This window comes from Aotus nancymaae, unplaced genomic scaffold (assembly GCF_030222135.1).
Source record: "Aotus nancymaae isolate 86718 unplaced genomic scaffold, 86718_ANA_hifiasm-v0.15.2.pri h1tg000041l, whole genome shotgun sequence".
Classification (NCBI taxonomy): Eukaryota; Metazoa; Chordata; class Mammalia; order Primates; family Aotidae; genus Aotus; species Aotus nancymaae.
The window spans coordinates 28141112-28158669 of NW_026988455.1; the positions used below are offsets into that span (position 1 = coordinate 28141112).

General features: G+C 41.5%; 1 long non-coding RNA gene across 1 annotated transcript in view; it reads left to right on the plus strand.

Moving 5' to 3' along the window:
- Positions 1–17558, plus strand: part of LOC105724991 (uncharacterized) — a 37044-nt gene that overhangs the window by 17347 nt on the left and 2139 nt on the right. Inside the window, exons 2-3 of the long non-coding RNA XR_001109174.1 lie at positions 7030–7251; positions 7874–8068. This is a non-coding gene — a long non-coding RNA (uncharacterized LOC105724991). The remainder of the gene's footprint in view (positions 1–7029; positions 7252–7873; positions 8069–17558) is intronic.

The window sequence follows — 17558 nt, forward strand, 5'->3', positions numbered from 1 at the left end:
CAACGGTCTGCCTCCCAGGTTCAAGCAATTCTCCTGCCTCAGCCTCCTGAGTAGCTGGAATCACAAGCACCCATCACCAGGCTTGGCTAACTTTTGTATTTTTAGTAGAGATGGGGTTTCACCATGCTGACCAGGCCGGTCTCGAACTCCTGACCTCAAATGATCTACTCATCTTGGCCTCCCAAAGTACTGGGATTATAGGTATGAGCCACCATGCCTGGCCTGTTCTCAATTTTTGAAATGGCTGTATTTTATTTTTTATGACTAAAAAGAAGTAATACCAGTGAAAAGTGAATATAATATTTTCAAATTGTCTTAACCTTAAATAGTTTAGAATTCAGAAGTATCTGACAAACACAACTATAATTCCAATGAGATTTCTCTATATTTTGAGAGTATATTTTTCCATAATATAGCATATGTTTGAAGTTTGAGTTTTATCTATTTAAAAAAAATACAAAGATCCTAACGAAAGTGGATGTTTTTCTTACATAAACTTTTCCTCTGTAAATTTCCTCTAAAACCGTTGTTGTTGAGATGTTTTTCTGCGCATTTGAGGTTTCTGGGGGCACTTCTGTGAGGAAGAAGTGTTTCCTTTGACGAGAGGGCACCACGTTAGCCAGCAAGGTCCCATAGGACGTGTGTGAAGTTAGGGATGGGATGTCAACTTGTGCCAAGACTAGAATCTTTAATACTTACCAAATATTTCCCAGAGACAACATCTCTGCTAGTAACTGTTTTCTTTCTTTTTTTTTTTTTTCTCTCTCTGGTGAAATTATAACTTCTGAGGCAGCAATGCATGATGTATCTGACCTTTCCTCTCCTGAAATGGAAGAAAGACTTGTCGTTTTTTAAGGCTTACGTTTCCCAAATCCTTCCTGCCCCCACATATGCACAGCTTCCCCCTTTAACACCCCCGCCACGAAAGTGTACATTTGTTACAACTGATGAACCTACATGGATTCACCATGATCACCCAGAGTCCATAGATAACATTAGACTTCACTCTTGGCGTGGCGTATTCTGTGGGTTTGAATGAATGTGTAATGATATGCAGCCACCATTATAGTGAAACGGTAGAAGTTCCCTTGCCCCCGTCGCAGGGCATGTGATGGGGATGTGGCTCACTTCCTCAGTGTCCCGCAGCTCAGACCCCTAGGGTGAGCGTGCAGAGGGGCAGGCCGTAAGGCTCCCACCCCATGGCAGTGTCTGGGGGTGAATGTTTACAGCTGAAGCCCCAGTGTGCACGGTTTTGCCATCTGTAGACGGCTTGTGTTTATCAGCTCAATTTGACCCTCTGCCTTATCGCAACGACACAGGGCTTTCTGTATCCCAGGGTTCTTGCCTTCGTGTACCCGAAAAAGTCACATCCCAGGTGGGCGTGGAAAATGAGTGGAAGGTTTTATTAAATGGTGGAATTAGCTCTCAGCAGATGGATGGGAGCCAGAAAGAGGATGGAGTGGGAAGGTGGCTTTCCTCTGGAGTCAGGCTGCTCAGCGGCTGGACTCACCTCCGACCTCCCCCGCCGAATTCCCCTTGGTGCCCACGTCATTCTGCCAGTCTCTGGCTTGCTGGCGTCTGCCGGTGCCTGTGGGTGTGTTCTTCCGTCCAGCTGCTTGTGTGCGTGCCCGCTAGGGTCTTGGGGTTTTTACAGGCACAGGATGAGGGTGTAGTGGGTCAGGGTGGTCTTAGAAAACGTAACATTCTGGGGCAAAACCAGAAATGCCTGTCCTCACCTAGGTCCGTGGGCACAGGCCCAAGAGCAGAGCCCCAGCCAGAAACCAGCCCTTCTCTACGCAGCATTTCCCTGCCCCTCCCGTATCAGTAGTATCACACAGAGTGCGTTCACTGCCCTGAAAGTCCTGTCCTCTGCCTATTCGTCCCTCCCCCGGGAACTACTGAACATTTTTACTGTCTGCGTAATTTTGCTGTTTACATAGTGTTCATATGGTTGGAATTACCGAGCCTGTAGCTTTCTCATATTGGCTTCTCTCATTTAGTAATACCCATTTAAGTTTTCTTCATACCTTTTAATGACTTGATAGCTCATTTGTTTTTAGCACTGAATAATAATTCATTGTCTGGATGTACTACAGTTTATCAGAAACTCTTGTTTTGGTTGGACACAGTGGCTCACGCCTGTAATCCCAGCACTTTGGGAGGCCAGGTGATCTGCCTTTGGGAGGAAGATCACCTGAGGTCAGGAGTTTGAGACCAGCCTGGCCAACATGGTGATACCTCGTCTTTACTAAAAATGCAAGAATTAGCCGGGTGTGGTGGTGCACACCTGTAATCCTAGCTGGTTGGGAGGCTGAGGCAGAATTGCTTGAACCTGGGAGGCAGAGGTTGCAGTGAGCTGAGATCATGCCACTGCCCTCCAGCCTAGCAACACAGCAAGACTCTGTCTCAAAACAAACAGTCTTGTTTTATAAGAACATAAACCCCATTTTCATAAGCTTTAGTGATACTTGGGGCATGTTGTGAATCTTCTAACCAAGCCACTATCAGTCATTTGCTTAAGTCTGAGACAAATGCAACTTGAAAAGAGGTTCAGCTAGAGAAGCAGGATCACTAGGACATGTACACGCACGTATTTGTTCCTGATTCTGACCTTACGCAGTGGTGGCTGCTGTTCAATCAGGCTCTGCATGGTTGCTGTGTTTGCATCTGATGCTGAGGCTTTGAATCCAGCAGGTAGTTGGGAAGGAAAGATGACTGTGTAGTGGGCGAGACCAAGGACAAGCTGGAACCACCCCCTGCCCCGACCCCAGCAGAAGTGGGAGCCCACGAAGACAGACAGGAGCCTGTGTTAGTTATTTTTGCCTTTGATCTTAGCGGCATGGGCCATTCGTCTTGACGCTAAACACACACACCTGGCCCAGGATTCAGAGAAGCTGAAGGAGGGTCCAGACGTGGATGGAGCAGTAGCAGGTGATAGAGGTTACCCAGCAGGTAAATAAGAGGCATGGGAGCTGCAACATGGCTGCTGCTGCTCTTTGCCCTTCAAAGTTCCACAAGTGTGTCACTTGTTGCCCACTCTAACCGGAAATACAGAAGGAAGGGAATCCTGGGATGTGTGGTTCAGCCAAGCCAAGTGGACATATTGCAAAGCCACCAAAGCTGGTAAGAATTTGTTTCTCAGATTCTTGTGTGAACAGGCCTAAAATTACAGAGTCTCAGGGAGAGACAGGTAGGTTTCCTTGTGGGTCCTTTTTGATTCTGGCCGATTTTATACCTATCCACCCTTTCAATGAATATGCAGCCACTTTGGGTGTCCTGGCTTTCTTTCAGGGTCTCACAGCTCCCTCCCTCATTTTCAGCGACTCAAGGCCCAGTATCTTGTTCCCTGGGACGTGGCTGCTCGTCTCTGGAGCTCTCTGGCATGTGTTTGCTTCCATTCTGGTGTGGCCCAGCTTCCTGCCTTCATGGAGATTATAATCCATTGTGGGATGAAGGGAGAAGAAAGCAATTGTTAGAAAGAGGAAACAATTGCTGATGGGATATGCATTACGAAAAAATTGAATAAGGGCTGAATTAGCAAATCAGAGACATAAATAGATGAAGATGTGTGGGAATATATACAAAGATACATAGCTGTAAATATACTTGCAATCCTTCCTTTACACAAACACAACACACACAAATACATGCACACATGCACGAGCATGTAATCCTTCCCTTCTAGGGAAAGTGGTCCAGGTCTCCAGGATTTCAGCTCCATAGATTTAATATCTATTATTTTCTACAGGTGATACATGCTCATTAAAAAAAATTAACATGTGTATTTTTGTTTTGTTTTGTTTGAGACAGAGTCTTGCTCTGTTGCCCAGGCTTGAGTGCAATGGCATGATCTTGGCTCACTGCAACCTCCGCCTCCTGGGTTCAAGCAATTCTCCTGCCTCAGCCTCCCAAGTAGCTAGGATTATAGGCATGCACCACCACATCCAGCTAATTTTTGTATTTTTAGTAGAGGAGGGGTTTCGCCACTTTGGACAGGCTGGTCTAGAGTGCCTGAACTCAGGTGATCCATCTGCCTTGGCCTCCCACAGTGCTGGGATTACAGATCTGAGCCACCACGCCCAGCAGACATGTTTTTTTTAAAGCACAAAAAGAAGGGAACAAACCATGCTAAATATAATTACACTGAAAAACACCCGTGTTAATATTTTCTGAACATTAAAACAGACACATTTCAGCACACACATACCTACAGAAGTAATTTCAGAAGAAGAGGATTATATTATGGAATTTAATATTATTCGAAATCATTAGAAAAGGAAGCTGAGGCAAAACTGAAGGAAATGCTAGACCTCAGATAAATGTTTCCCTGTTGTAAGAGACTGTTGCAATTCTTAAAAAATTATTACGAAGAATTTTACGCATGCAAGAAATAGAAATAATCTGACAGAAACCATGTTCCTGCTACCAGGACCTTCCTTTTTAGGAAGCTAGAAAGTTGAATGTTACGATCATGAGCACTCCTTCCTGTCCTCCTGTGAGTCCCCAGTGTCTAGTGTCAATGACACTAGCCCCAGGGACCACACAATTTCTTGTGGTTTCCCCATGCAATTTTAGATGGTTCTTTTACTTATATTTCTTGAATTATCCTGAGTGTGTTGTCTCTTTCCAGCTGAAACCCTGACTGGTACAGACAGATTCTAAAAAATTATCATTAATTAATTGTGATATTAACAACATACTTCTAATTCTAAGAGAACAAATGAGGACAGATAATATATGATGCATTTCCACATTTTAATGTGTGCAGTCTGGATTTTCATAATCAGTAGTCTCTGATTTCTTACAAATCTTGTGTTGCTGAACAGTCACACATACTCTCCACTGGAGCTTCAGAAGAGAGAGATCAGCACTGCATTTTCCAGTGTGAGGTTGGAATTTCTTCTCTACGTTCTTCCTAAATCATCCCTAGTGTACAACGTAATTGAAGGTATTTCTAGGACACTTTAAAAAAATCCTCCTTCCTCCCTCTCTGGCTGGTTAACAGAGAGCCAATGGGTCTTCTCAGGGAGGAGGACAGATTTCTGGTGTTCACTGATTTGGGCTAAATCCACATGCCACTCAAATTGGCAGATGAATCTGAGAGAATCTCAGATAAGCAGGAATTTAGCTTAAGGGACTGACTTTCCCTTACCTGTCGGATAAACTGAACTATGGCAGAAATGCATTGCGTAACCTGGATTCCACTGACAGATGGTGAGCTCCTTAGGGGCAAGGATTCTAGTTGATATTAGTTCTCTTAGTATCTCACAGGTGTCTGACAAATAGGGAAGCCCAATTAGTGCTTGTTGAATGAGTAGTGTAGAATCTTTTGGCTCTAGGGAGATCAGCAGGCTATGTCTTCATTCTCTTGCCTCTAGTATGCTTGCAACAAAGTAAAATCATTCCTTAGTGTGAGTGAGGATGACCTTCCAAAGTTTATTCATCTACACATTTAAAATCTTTCACTAACTAAATGTTATATGACTGTAGGTTAAACTAATTTTATTGGATATAAATTATGGCATGACCCTTGTAATAGTCCTTTTGTATTTTAACACATTCCCACCTTCTTCAGCTTCTTCCTGGATTAAATTATCCTAATTTCTTAAAAAATTTCCAGGAATCAAACCCAATATAATATGACAAAACTGGCTAAAGACATTTGAATTTATACTGCGCTTGGTTTAAAAAAATGTTTCCTAGAGTTATTTTGTCTTATAGTCTAGCATGTGTAAGAGTCAAAATGATTCAGAGGCTAGTCATTGACAGCGGGTTGCCTCCTTGAAAGCACCTCATTTCCCTTTAGTAGTGTTAGGGGAGGTGGTTGGAAAGAAAGGGATTCATTGAAGATAAATCTTTTAATCCAGCCAGGATTATGGGTTTTAGAAAGTAATCCAGAGAATTGGTGGTGTCAAACCACGCATGTAGGCAAAGGGGATCAAATTCTTAAATCATAGGCTGCTTCATTCAATTTCCCACAAAGGGCAAGGGAGGAAAGAGTTAGGTGCAGAGAGAATAAAGTATTGACTTATGTTTTTTTCCCCCTTTTTCAGATGTATATCAGGCAATCCTTTAAGTAAATCAGAACAGGAAAGGGCAGAGGAAACATAGGTAAGGCTTCCCTTTTAATCAACTCAGCTGAATCGGGGGCTCTGAACAACCGTCAGCAAAAGAAGCCCAGATTCCCTAGAGAAAGGATGATGAAAGCACACTCCGTGATTTGCTGGCACCTGATTGAGTCAAGGGCTTGAACGTGATCTTAATGGGTATGGCAAGTATCAGCTCCAAGCAAGCAGAGTTCATTCCAGGTGGGTCCTCATGGTGGAGCCACAGTCTCAGGGCAAGGTTCTCTTTTGAGCACCTGTTAGGGTACCACTCACCTGTTGTGTAGTGTAGACCTTCCACTAAAAGGCATGCCGAATTGTGTCCTACATTTAGATTGAGGTGGAAAGTAGTTTTTTTAAATTAACGACAGGCTCTGCAATTATGTCTTAGTTTTGGATAGAACTCTGGGTAGAAGCTGAAGCTCTTAGGATTTAGGTGTCTGCTGAAACTGAGGCTTTTGCTTTTCAAAAGAAGGGGAGAATTTTTTTGAGAGGAGAGGCACTCTTAAAACAGGAAGGCTAAAGAGAAAGAAAAGGAGAGGAAGGAGAAGGTGCAAGAGAAGAGCTAGCAAGACAGAGTAAATTGAGAGGCTAAGATCTACAAGGGCCGGTGCTGTCAACAGACATTTTAGGAATGTTGATGCCGAAAGTGTGAGTTGTGGATGAAACGAATCACACATCAAGAGGGCAAGTCACCTTGCAGGTAGGAATATTTGCACTTGAATATCCACCAGATGTCAGCAAAGGGTCTTATTCTAACAAGATAAGTATATTAAAGACATATTCCAATGGATGAAAGTATCTCGAGGGAGGGTGCTTTAAAAAAAATTCACACAAAGGAAGGGGATGTGCTAGCAGAGCTCTGATTTTTGGCCTTCTTCCATTTACTATTTAAAACATCTTCCTCTTATATCCCCTCCCCCAGAAAAAAAACCAGAAAGAAAAGAAATGAGAAAAAAAGTCAAAGAAAGGAAGGAAAGAATACGTTCCCATGATTTCTATTCTCTATCAGCCATCATACCCAAAATCTACCATGGAGCAATGGAAGCAAATTGAATGCAACTTTTATTATACTCCAATGTGTTTGATCTGATTGAAGAACTTCATCTGTGGTTCACTCATACTACAACATCATGCTTCACTTTAGGTATTTATATTACGTGTCCTGTAATTATCTACATTTATATTTGCATTTCCTAGAAGCCTATAAGTCTCATTTAAATCAAGAATTTATATTTTTATTTAAATTATGCGACATATAATTGACAGTTAGGTGTTGCCATTACGGTTATAAGGAAAAACAGTCAACTACCTCATCCCACTCTATTCTCCCAGTTCCACTTCTCAAATGCACTGCTTTGAACTCTTTTCATATGTGTGTCTATGTGTGTGTCATACATACATATAAACAAACATACGTACATACATATTTTTGTTTCACGTGTGTGTCTATACATACATATATACAAACATACATACATACATATTTCTAAATAATTTACACAACATCTATTTCTTGATTTGTCAATTTCAGATTTTTCATTGCCTTCCTCTTATAAGTGGTTGAGCATATTATTCAGGATAAGTCATGCTAGCTGCTATAATAACCTCCCCATAGTGGTAGCTTAGTACGATGAAGTTTTCTTTCTCAGTGCAGGTCATTGAGGGAGGGTCCAAAATTGTTCTCCACACATTCAGGGACTCAGGCTCTTGCCATCCTTTGATGCCACCATCTTCAACAAGTGACCTCCAAGTTTTCTCTGGAACAGGAAGAGTGAACTGAAGATTAAATGTGAGAGATGTTATGGCCAAGGAGTGGTGTGTCATCACTTCTGTCCAGTTACCATTGTTCAGAGCTCAACCACAAGATGCCAAGCTATTTGCTGAGGATCTGGACATTTAGCTGTGTGTCCCGTGAGGAAGGAAATAGAGTTTTGTGAACACATACCATCGTCTTTGCCACGGTGAGTCCCTGCTCTTTCCTGTATCCTTCCCCTATCCTAAAATCATAACTCAGCTTTAGGTTGAGCTAGTATTCCCTGTTTGCCTCTAAGTGATTATTGAACTGTTGTTCACTGCTGAGCCAACTAGTGTACTGATGTTATGTCCCATCTTGTACATCTATTTTTTGAAATAGATGTATTTTTGAAAATTTTCTTTTGCTTTTACACAACAGTTTAAAATTCTTCCCCAAACACTCAACCATTGATATTCATAGGCTGTACAGTGCCTATCAATAACACCTCCACGTAATGCAGGGCAGCAGATAACCCATCAGTTCCGTCTCTCCCTTCCTAAGGAGACTCCCGCTTGTTTTCTACTTTCATCTATCCATAGTGCCAGCTGCTGCCCTGGCCACTCCCTTTGTAGTAATAATCCAGGAACTTCCCGTTGTCCTCCAGGAGTTTCCCAAGAAAGGATAAATGGGAGGTAAATCTTGAGTCATTAGATGCTTGGATTTTCTTATTCTACTCTCATACTTGTTAAATATTGACCTGTTTCAAATCTCGGTTGAAGATAATTTTCCCTCAGGATTCTTTAGGCATTGCTCCCTTGTCTAGTTTGCAGTTTTTCTATTAAGAAGTCGAAGATATGTGACCCTCACTATGCCCTCCCCCCAGCTTTAATAGCCTTTAAAATCCTCTCGTCTATGAGAATTTGAAATTATTTTGTTTCCCTCTGTGTGGATCATTTAAAAGTCATTTTTCCCCTGATTATTTGGTGAGTCCCTTCCATGTGGAAGTTTTTCCAAGGAAGAAAGCTGCAATCCCTGGAAGGTGGAGAGGTCCACCTGCCTGTGGATGCTGTGGGAGAAGGGATGATGGGCGAGGGAGCAAGCCCACCCACCCCTGCCCCCTGCTCTGCCTGTGTTCCCCAGCTTGTGGTCACTCATTCATTTGATTTCCAGAGAGAAACCTCCTATATTACGCAGCATGGAAGGGCTACAGGGAGGCGTTGTCACTGTCCTGTTGGGATGGGGAGGTGATCGAGTGACTGAACTATTCTGTAAACAGTGAATGCCTCAGAAGTACCTGAAGCGCTATCCTCTGAGCCTTTCTGGGAGCTGATGAAGTGAACTGGCTCCGTCCTTTTCACTATAGCATGCTGCAGGCACTTTGACAGCATAGCTCCTCATTCGTCATTGCTTTTTCTGCTTTCTACTCCAAAATATGGTGACATCTCTGTCCTTCGTGTTTTCCCCTTTCTCCCTCCCTGCATTCTTTCCTTCCTTCTGATCTCATTTATTTGTGGAAGGAAGGGAGAAAGGAGGAAAGAGAAAAAAGAAAAAAGAAAGACAATTGTGTGTTAGAATATAGATTTATGCTATAGGAAAATAGAGCAAGCAGTCAATATGAACTAGGAGGGCTATGAAGGTGGAGTTATAATGTGGGGGTCTGCGGGAGCCTCGGTATGAAGGTCAATCTGAGCAACATTCAGAGGAGGAGATGGAGGAAGACTTTGGAGCACTGGGGTGGGGGTGCAGTTCAGACAAAAGGAGCAGCCGGTGCAGAGGCCCTGAGGTGAGGGCGGTGCCCATCAAGGCACAGCGAGGATGCCCGAGAGGGGCAGAGAGGAGAGATGGGAGAGAAGTGGGAGACGAGGCCAGCCAGGCGGCCCAGGTGGGATAAGGCCTTGCAGCGTGTTGTAAGGACTTTGTCTTTGACTATGGGAGGAATAAGAAAGCCTTTGGGGCCGGGCGCCGTGGCTCACGCCTGTAATCCCAGCACTTTGGGAGGCCGAGGCGGGTGGATCACGAGGTCAAGAGATCGAGACCATCCTGGTCAACATGGTGAAACCCCGTCTCTACTAAAAATACAAAAAATTAGCTGGGCATGGTGGCGCGTGCCTGTAATCCCAGCTACTCAGGAGGCTGAGGCAGGAGAATTGCTTGAACCCAGGAGGCGGAGGTTGCGGTGAGCCGAGATCGCGCCATTGCACTCCAGCCTGGGTAACAAGAGCGAAACTCCGTCTCAAAAAAAAAAAAAAAAAAAAAAAAAAAGAAAGCCTTTGATGGGTTCCTGAGCAGAGCGGGGCATGATGGGACTTGGGGTTTAGCAGAGTCCTACCGGCTACTCAGCGGGAGCAGGAGTAGAAGCAGGGAGGGTGGCTGGGAAGTGATCACAATAATTCAGGCAAGAGAGGGCATGACTGAACTGAGGTGGGACAGTGGAGGGCTGGGAAGCGGCGGATTCCATATCTATGTCAAAGGTAGAGCCACTGGGGTTTCCTGAACAACTGGCTGTGAGTATGAGAAACAGGGAGAATTCAAAGATGACATCAACATTGTTGACCTCAGCACCTGGAAGGTTGGAGTTGTTACAGGTTTTGTTGGAAAGGCTGTGGAAGAACAAATTTTGTGAGGGAAGATCAGGGGTTCAGGTTCAGACACATTAAGTGTGTGATGTCTGTCTGACATCTGAGTGAAGCTGTCAAAAGAAGCAGTTGGCTAAGAGTTTGGAGCTTAGGGGAGAGGTCTAGGGTAGAGAGGTAAATGGGGACGTTTTGAACATAAGAAAGGCATTCGAAGCCACGGGACCAGAAGAGAACGCAGAAGGGTGGATGCGAATAGAGGAGCGAAGAGGCACAAGACTGCTGTCTAGGGGGTGGGGAGGAGAAACCTGCAAAGAAGATGGAGAAAGAAGTGGCCAGAGAGGCGGGGACTCCCAATGTGGTGTTAGAGAAGTAGAGGAAGGCGAATGCATCCAGCTGGAGGGAGTGATATGCTGCGCCAGGTAAGGAGGGCATTGGTTGCTGGATTTAGCACAGGGAGGGCATTGCTCACCATGCTAAGACTGTGGGCTGGAAAACTTGAATGGAGTGGGTTTAAAAGAGAAGGGGAGGGAGAGGAATTGGAATAAAATAAGGTATAAGAGAGTTTTGCAGTGTTTTGTATAGGGAAATGGGACAGTGGCTGAAGGAGGAAGGAGACAAAGAGCTTGTTTGTATCCTGATGGGATGACCGCTGGAGGGGGAGGTGAGGAAGCAGGAGCGGGAGAATTGTCTGAGTTCCCTGGAGAAGCTCCCAGCATGGGGAGATACAATTAGGGGGTGACCTTAGGTAATGAAGCTCAGCTCATTTTTGTAATAGGAAGGGAGGGAGGAAGGGAGGGAGGGAAGGAGGGAGAGAGGGAGGGAGGGAAGGATGAGCATGCTGGGTGGGAGAAGTGTCGATGTGTAGATGTGCTGACTGGGGGAATTGTTTCTGATGGCTTTAGGGTTCTCATGGCGTGTGATGTGAGGTCATTTGCTGAGAGAGAGGATGATGGTGAGCTGAGAAGCGTGAATTTAAGCTTTCTTTATTCCTCCTGTCTGAAAATTCTTTTATAGTCACTTTAGAGGGATTCAGGGAGGAAATACAGGTGTTCAATCTTCCATATTTTTGGGAAAGTTCAATGACAAACTGCTTAAAATCCCAGCCCCACTCTCCTTTGCATCTGCCAGGTCCTGAACCAGTATATGCTCAGTCAACATTTGCTCAGCAGAAGTGGATATTTTTTTGTGGTCACATTCAGCTTTTCTGAGCTGTTCTGTTGTTTCTTCCTTTTCACCTTCACAAACAAGAACATTCAACTTTTTCATGTCAAAGACAAGCTTCTCGGTCCTTTCTTGTTGGAAATGTTTGCTTTTGGATTGACCACGTTTTCAAGCATGTGCTCTGTTGATTCACACCTTTGCAGAATATGAGGGACATCTGAAGCAGTTAGGAAGCCGATGGTTTTAGAACACTGCTAATCCAGCTGTCTCAGGGATGTGTCCACAGCATCCCAGATCCGTTTCAGAACCAGGCCTCTGAGCACTGCAGCTTCCTGAAGCATATACAAGTGACATGCTCCAGGTATTGAGTGCCAAGTAAACATGCTTGTTTTGTGATTCGGTTGAAGTGGACTGAAGTGTCACTCCTCTCTCTGCCTTTGACTTTACATGGAAAGCATTTACAAGATAGCAAATTCAGAAGATGAGGAAATGAGAAGAATCTACATTTATAGAGGCTTATTTAATCCTGATGACTTCTCTTCTTGAATTAGTATCCCCATTTTACAGATAAAGACACTGAGGCACAGAGAAACCTAGTGACTTGCCAAGGCCCCTTACCTTGTTAGAAGGGAGAGGAGGGATTTAACATGAGGCACGCTGGCTCCAGAGCCCAAGGTCCTAAGGCCTGTGCTAAGCCCCAGAACCTTTATTTTCATATCTTTCAAATGGGAATATGAGTGTACCTTCCAGGGTGGTGCTGAGGATTAAATGAGATAGTGTATATATAGCACTTGGTATGTCACAGGAACGCCATAAGAGTTTTGCTAGTATTTAAAGTTGTTTTGCTTTTCTTTGTAACAATAACTGTAAAGATGTTAATACTATTTTAGCCATTTGGTAAGAAATAATTGAAAAAAGCCCACTGATTTGTGTAGTGATTTTTCTTATAGTTGTTGCCATTGTATAGTTTCAAGATGGGTTTTGGGGCATAAAGTAAAATTTCAATTTATCTTGCACATTTTATTATTTGGATGAAAACTCATACTTCAAGTTTTTAAAGGAAAGAAAAATTAATGAATTAATGATATTCAGAACAAAGTACCCACTCATATTTTTTTTGATATTCATGTAGACACTATTATTGTTATTATTTTTACAAATAGCTTTTTTTTTTTTTTTGTAAATAATCTAGAGTATTGACAAGACCAGGCCCATTTTCAGCTGAAAAATGAAAGATCACAAAACAACAAAAATATATTTAAATTAGAGTTTCATAGATTTCTTCTCACTTGGATATTTTATTATTAATAGTAAAGCAGGTGCGGAAGACAAGTTGTCACAGGAAGGCATGGACTGTGGGTCAGAAGCCTGGAGTCCAGCTGTGCCTCCTGCCAGCTGTGAAATCTTGGGTATGTCACCAGATTCTCTAATGGTCAATTTCCTTATATGCCATTGGACATAAAGGTTCCTTTAGTCCCAGGAACACTAGTTTCATAAGATATTAGTAGATGGTAAAGGAAAAGGGTTTCGTGATCAAATATATTTGGGAAATTCCAACAAATTATAGGGTAGGCAAAGCATCCTTACTGCAGGACTTCTCAGAGCCTTTTATTCATTAAAGATGCCATCTGCCTCCAGAAAGGGTATATAGCATTTCTTAAACTTACTTCATCACAGCACTTCTTGGTCAGAGAGTATCTCTCACATTTATAGAAACACTGCTCATCATCATTGGTCATTAGAGAAAGGCGAATCAAAACCACATTGAGATATCATCTCATGCCAGTTAGAATGGTGATCATTAGAAAATCTGGAGACAACAGATTCTGGAGAGGATGTGGAAAAAAAACACTTTTACACTGTTGGTGGGAGTGTAAATTAGTTCAACTATTACAGAAGACAGTGTGGCAATTCCTCAAGGATCTAGAAATAGCAATTCCATTTGACCCAGCAATCCCATTACTGGGTATATACCCAAAGGATTATAAATCATTCTATTATAAAGACACATACATACGTATGTTCGTTGTGGCACTGTTTACGATAGCAAAGACCTGGAATCAACCCAAATGCCCATCAATGATAGACTAGATAAAGAAAATGTGGCACATATACACCATGAAATACTATGCAGCCATAACATGGATGAATCTAGAAACTGTCATTTTCAGCAAACTGACCCAAGAACAGAAAACCAAACACTGCATGTTTTCATTCATAGGTGGGTGATGAACAATGAGAACACTTGGGCACAGGGAAGGGAACAATACTCACTGGGCTAGGTGGGAGCAGGTGGAGGGAAGGGGAGGGGAGGGACAGTAGGGGGTGGAGAGAATAGGGAGGTATAACACTCAGAGAAATGCCTGATGTAGGCAACGGGAAAGTGGGGGATGGAGACAGCAAATCACCATGGCATGTATGCACCTATGCAACAATCCTGCAGGATGCAGGATATGCACATGTACCCCAGAGCCCAGAGTACAATAAAAATAAAAAAATAAAGAAACACTGTGTTAATAGATATAAAATATAAACTGTTTTACAAATATTTAGTAAATCATATTCATTAATTATTTAGTCATTCATGTAAGATTTAAAGTAAAATATCTCCTGACTAGAAGACTTTCCCTAGAGTTTCTGCATATTAGCTGCTGCTGGGAAAGACACTATTGGAAGTTATTGATGCAGTTCTTATTGATCATTCACCTTTGCCCATAATCACTTCTCAGTTCAAATGTTCTACTGCAGAATATAGGACTCACATATTAGCATCTCTCTCTCTCTCTCTCTCTTTCTTGATAAATATACATATATACACACACTATATAAACACACACTGTATATATATATATATATATGTATATATAATTGCAAAATTGCTTTCTTTTGTCTTAAATCCTAGATAAGGTGAGAAAAATTGAAAAATTTGTAACTATAGAAGACATGAGCAGACATAAGTAAAGGCTTAAAAAAGTGTGTCAGGCTAGGAATTGTGAAGATAACCTCTTACGCTTTTTTTCTAAAGCAATGGGGAGCCCATGATGTAAAGAAATGATTTATCGTGTATCAAAATGTTACCTGATTTAATAATCTAATAGGGATATGGTGTGTCCTGCTCTCTTCTAAGACTGTCAGGAGAATCATATGGTGGCACTTACTGATGGACAGCTGGCCAGGACCACTTTCCATCACTGCTTTCCACCATCTCTCCCTTTTTAATAGGGAAGTGGTGAGTTAAAATAAGAATATTAAATACAAATATAAATGTTAACTTGCTGAACCAAAGAAATTCACAAGATGATCCATGTATTAGTCCATTCCCCCATAGTGGGAAAAGTCCCTAATAAAACCGTCAGATCTTGTGAGAACTCACTCACAGTTATGAGTACAGCAGCATGGGGGTAACTGCCCCCATGATCTAATCACCCCCTATTGGGTCCCTCCAATAATACATGGGGATAATAGGAACTGTAATTCAAGATGAGATTTGGGTGAGGACACAGCCAAACCATATCAGTCTGTCCCTGGCCCCTCCCAAAGCTCATGTCCTTACATTTTAAAACACAATCATGCCTTCCCAACAGTCCGCTAAAGTTTTAACTCATTGCTGTCACCCAGCAAGCGCTTTTGCATGGGCTGCCTGCGGCTGCTGCTTCCACTGCTGAGCTGCTGGGGCGCAGGGCATCATTTTTCGTGGCTGTACAATAGCCCATTGCGTGATTGTGCTGCACATAACAGTATTTTACCAATCCTGCACAGATGATGGACATTTAAGCCTTTTCTAGATTTTCACTGTTCATTAAAGACAAAACGATTTTTGTTCATATAATTACACTTTTTGAAGAACAATTTCCTTCAAATAAATTCCTGGAAGGACTGTTAAGTCAAATGTTATGCATATTTTATAGATTTTATGTGTATTGCCAAGTCACTTTTAAAAAGTTATACAGGTTTACAGCTACTGATGGTGTATGAGAATGTGCAAATCCTGAATCCTTGAGAATATCTAAAAAAAGAAATCTTGGCCAAATGATCAGAGACAATTATATCTTATTTTAAGACTTACCTTCTTTATTACTGTTGAAGTAGGACAATACTTCATGTTTTTATTAGCCATTTGTAACCTGTTCATGTTCCTTATTCATTTCTTTAATATTAATTTGTATTTTATTAATTAAAACCACTTCTTTCAATATATCAACTTTTTTGTTCTGCTTTGTGTATTGTAAATATATTTTAGCTTGTTATTTACCATTCTACTTTCTTACTTTTTCAATAATATTTTTGGCGTAAGAGGATAGTTGTTGGGAGGTCAGATTTGTGGCAGGGCTGAATCTTGCGTGGAGTTCGGCATGAAACAAAAGCAGGATTGACATGTGGGCACCATAGTATCTGTATCTTATTTTCTTTTACTTGGTGCACAGACTAGAAATTGCAGAACTAGTTTGAATAATAGAGGTTGAAGCAAGACATCTCTTCTTGTCCTTAATTTAATGTGGACATTTTTCATCATGCTAAAACTCTGTTTTTCTAGTGTTGATTCATAAAGAGGTTTTTCTAAAGAAAGATTCTGAATATTATCAAATATCTTTTCAGTACTGATTGAGATAAGGCATATTTTTGTGATTTGACCCATTTTTCTTAACATTTAATCATGCTTGCATTCCTGGACTAAAATCAACTTGGTGATAATATATTTCCACTATATACTTTACACTTGAATTACTTTTATGTTATGTATGATTTTCAGATTTATATTCTTAAGTGAGATTAGTCTCTTTTTCTGTCCTTGTCTGATTTTAGCTTATTAGCTGATTGTGTTTCGTCTGATCTTTTCTGTCTTATTTCATAGAGTCTGTGTTTTCAACATCTAAAATGCTCCTCTTAATTTTGTTATAATATTTTTAAAAGTATGCTCTTTATAAAGTTATAAAATATAAACATAAACATACCCTATAACTCAGCAATTCTACTATTAGGTAGAAATTCTAATTTTAGTTCTCAGCTGATTGCAATTCAGGTTGTTATAGCCTCATAATGAGGCACATGTGTATTAGAAGACATACACAAGAATGTTCATGGCTGATAATAGCAAAATGTTGGAAACTAATGTTATTAGTCATAAAAGGAATAAATATATTGTATATGTGGTACTATACATCATCATGAATTCAACTCAAAAACAAAATAGTAAAAAATACATAAAGAACAATATATAAAGTATCACCCAATTTATATAAAAGCTCAAAGCAAGCAAAACTAAACACTGTGCTGTCTGGAAATGTGTTCACATGCATGTGTAAGGAAATTACAAAGAAAAAGGAACGCTTAATGCAAAATTCTAGACAGTAGAGATGAAGGGATGTGGTGTGACATGGGAGGGACACACTCGGGAGCCTCAAAGTTATCAGTAACTTTTATTCCTTAAGTTAGGTCATGGATAAACTGATGTTTAGCTCATCGTCGTTCTGAACTGTTAATTTATGCTCTGTATACTCTTTCATGTCTTATTGTATTTGTTTCCCAGGGCTACCATAACAAATTGTCACGAACTGGGTGGTTTAAAACCACAGAAATTTATTCTCACAATTGTGGAGGCTAAATCAAAGTGCTCCCGCCGAAGGCTCTAGAAAAATGCTTCCCTGCCTCTTCCAGCTTCTGGTGGCTCTGAGCAATCCTTGCATGTGGCTGCCTCCCTCCAGTCTCAGCCTCCTCTCCCTCATGGCCTCTCCCCGGTGTTAGTCTTTGTGTGTCCTTTCTTAGAAAGACACCAGTCATTGGGTTTAGGGCACATCCTAATCTGATATGACACCATCTTAATTTAACTAATTATATCTGCAAAGACCCTATTTCCAAGTAAGGTGACATTCTGAGGTTCCTGGTAAATATACATTTATAAGGACGTTATTCAACCCACACTAAGTATTTCATTTTTTAAGTAAATAATTTTTTAAAGGGATGTATGGTTTAAAAATATAC